Source organism: Girardinichthys multiradiatus, chromosome 8 (genome assembly GCF_021462225.1).
Source record: "Girardinichthys multiradiatus isolate DD_20200921_A chromosome 8, DD_fGirMul_XY1, whole genome shotgun sequence".
Classification (NCBI taxonomy): Eukaryota; Metazoa; Chordata; class Actinopteri; order Cyprinodontiformes; family Goodeidae; genus Girardinichthys; species Girardinichthys multiradiatus.
The window spans coordinates 1,996,109-1,999,678 of NC_061801.1; the positions used below are offsets into that span (position 1 = coordinate 1,996,109).

Here is a 3,570-nt window from a genome sequence, read left to right on the forward strand (position 1 = left end):
GGCAGATCAGCATTCGACTGAGAAGGTTTTAATAGCTCTTTGGAGTTGCTCCATAAATAGCTTGGCTCTGGCCAGAATTTGCGCCTGTTTCCTTTCTTTTGAGAGGGACACCATTGTGTGCCATGCCACCAAGCCAAGACAATCAGTTCCACTGCTTTGAGCAGTTTTAGAGTATGAATGCCCATGATTTATCATCTACTCTATTACAATCTGTTGGTCAAATTATGGCAGCGCATCCACTTATCAAAAAAAGTTAATCTGCCTATTAGTCATTCTGCAGTAAAACTGGTGACACTGGAAGAAAGTGATCAGGACTCCAAACATTACTGTTAAACGAGTAATACGGTTACATGTTTCACACAAAGATGTTTTGTAATAAGTTATTTTGTGTTTAAGAAAATAAATCTACAGCACAAGTCTGAAGGTAAAAAGGTCATTGAAGAGGGGTGTTAGAATAAATCCATTGTTAAACAGTCATGAGAGGGTCCATTTAAAGTGATCCACAAGCCATGTAAACACAACATCCTCATGGTGAAACATGGTGGTTGTAGCATCATGCTGTGATGATTATCATTAGAGACAGGGAAACTGGTCAGAATTGATGGAAAGCAGGAGTTAAATACAAGGCTGGAAAAAAAAAAAAAGACCGTTATGGGGCTGAAAAAAAAACTTGAGACTGGGAGTTCCCTGCCGTATGCAGGAAACACACTGCCAGAGCTAGAATATAATGGTTCAGATCAAAAAGTAATTTACATGTTAGCATGGCCCAGTCAAACTCCAAACTTTAATCCAACTGAAAATCCATGACAGGACTTTAAACTTTATGCTCAAAATGAATAGAATAAAAATATTCTTTAGTGACCCACAGTGGAGAAATTCAGCTGTGTCAGCAGCGGCATAAAAGGCAAATGTGTCATTTTCTTCGTAACAGATCTGACCCACACGCAGAAGAACACTTAGAGGAAACGACTGAATAAGTGAAAGGTGTTTATTTACAGCCAGTGAGTCTGGGACATGAACGGGTAAATTTGCCAACTGTATGAAGAGAGGGGAAGAGAACTGATGAAACAGGGAACAGATATTTTGCAAAAACTAACGTAAGGTAATTTCAGGAAAATGGCTTACTAAACAAACACCGTCAGGTCGCCAGGGGTAGAGGTAGTCGGGACCCAGGTGTGCGAGGCGGGGTAATCCAGATGGTTTTTGCTTGAGCTGAAGAGTGAGTACTGGTGAGTTCAGGAATTAGTTCAATGTTCAGGTACTTGCGTTGGAGGGTGGACAGGGTACCCTTCTGCCTTGGTTCTGGAGTCGGAGAATAACAGGCCGCTGCCAGCTTAATCCTTGAAAACGAAATCCACCAAAAAAGTGCTGGCAGCCTTCTGCATAAATACTCCTCCAAGCAATCAGCAGATCAGTCACACCTGTCACCTAGCACACCTGAAAAACTCCAGAACCATCTGGAAACTGAAAACAAAGTCACAAACAAAGCACAACACACACACTGAACCCAGAACCCTGACAAAATGAAACAGAAATTCAAAAATCAAAACGTAAGAGTAGACTATACAGTCAAGGAAAAAATGACTGATTGTGTAATTAAATCTATTTTTCTTTTCAACAGGGTTGAAACTATGTTTTCACATAATTTTAAACATCCATATCCTATAGAAGAAAATGTACCCATCCTCTTTTTTGCAAAGGTTTTATGTTTTTCTTTGCTTTAAAACCTAAAAATAGAACCAAAAAATATATATATAACAAATTTTTTAGTAATCTCTTTTAGTAGACATACATAAAAATTCTAACATTTGTGGCTCCAAACACGTTCTGTTTCGCTGGACTGAAATGGCTCTTTGGATTGTAAAGGTTGCAGGCCCCGGCTCTGATTTGACGGATCTTAAGCAAACTTGCAAAGAAGAATGGTTAAAATGTGGTCTCTAGATGTGCAAAGCTGGTAGAGACATACCCCAAAGATCTTCACAAACAAACACTACTTTGTGTTGAGAACTGAAAATCCCAATAAAATGTATTAAAGTTTATAGTTGTAAATTGACAAAATATGAATATGTTCAAGGGGAATGAAAACGTTTAACTCAGGTTTTTGTGTAGTTTAACTTTACTGCCTGGATATGGAAAATATTTATTGGATGTTGGATGTTATTGAAAAAGCTGTGTTTCAGCAGTTAAACAAATTCCTAACAACGACCAACCGCTTTGATGTCTTCCAGTCAGGCTTCCTGCTCACCACAGTACAGAGACTGCTCTTGTCAAGGTGTTCAATGACATCCGTATAAATGCAGACTGTGGAAGAACCATAGTGCTGGTATTATTGGACCTTAGTGAAGCATTCGACACTGTTGATCACTCCATTGTATTAGAGTGCCTGGAAAACTGGGTCGGCCTTTCTGGTACAGCACTCAATTGTGTAAGGGTCGAGTTTTCTGGTGGACCAAAGCGCAGACAAGAGCTGGGTAGCAGCATGTTGTGAAAGTCTAAAGTTTTTATTCAAAGGCTTCTTCTCAAAACATCGCAAAATGTTGCATACAGTGCCTTGCGAAAGTATTCGGCCCCCTTGAACTTTTCAACCTCTTGCCACAGTTCAGGCTTCAAACATAAAGATATAAAAATCAAATGTTTTGTGAAGAATCAACAAGTGGGACACAATCATGAAGTGGAATGAAATTTATTGGATGTGTCAAACTTTTTTAACAAATAAAAACTGAAAAGTGTGGCGTGCAATATTATTCGGCGCCTTTACTTTCAGTGCAGCAAACTCACTCCAGAAATTCAGTGAGGATCTCTGAATGATCTAATGTTGTCCCAAATGACTGATGATGATAAATAGAATCCACCTGTGTGTCATCAAGTTTCCGTATAAATGCACCTGCTCTGTGATAGTCTCAGGGTTCTGTTCAAAGCGCAGAGAGCATCATGAAGACCAAGGAACACACCAGGCAGGTCCGAGATACTGTTGTGGAGAAGTTTAAAGCCGGATTTGGATACAAAAAATTTCCCAAGCTTTAAACATCCCAAGGAGCACTGTGCAAGCAATCATATTGAAATGGAAGGAGTATCAGACCACTGGAAATCTACCAAGACTCGGCCGTTCCTCTAAACTTTCATCTCGAACAAGGAGAAGACTGATCAGAGATGCAGTCAAGAGGCCCATGATCACTCTGGATGAAATGCAGAGATCTACAGCTGAGGTGGGAGAGTCTGTCCATAGGACAACAATCAGTCGTACACTGTACAAATCTGGCCTTTATGGAAGAGTGGCAAGAAGAAAGCCATTTCTCAAAGATATCCATAAAAAGTCTCGTTTAAAGTTTGCCACAAGCCACCTGGGAGATGCACAAAACATGTGGAAGAAGGTGCTCTGGTCAGATGAAACCAAAATCCAACTGTTTGGCCACATTGCAAAACGATATGTTTGGAGTAAAAGCAACACAGCTCATCACCCTGAACACAACATCCCCACTGTCAAACATGGTGGTGGCAGCATCATGGTTTGGGCCCGCTTTTCGTCAGCAGGGACAGGGAAGATGGTCAAAATTGATGGGAAGATGGATG

General features: G+C 40.4%; 1 long non-coding RNA gene across 1 annotated transcript; it reads right to left on the reverse strand.

Annotated features, from left to right (window-relative positions):
• Positions 1 to 970: 970 nt before the first annotated feature.
• On the reverse strand, positions 971 to 1,308 carry LOC124872382. The gene is made up of 2 exons (XR_007039274.1): positions 1,126 to 1,308; positions 971 to 1,035 (listed from the first exon to the last, which is right to left on the reverse strand). It is a non-coding gene; the product is annotated as an uncharacterized LOC124872382 (long non-coding RNA).
• Positions 1,309 to 3,570: the final 2,262 nt, after the last annotated feature.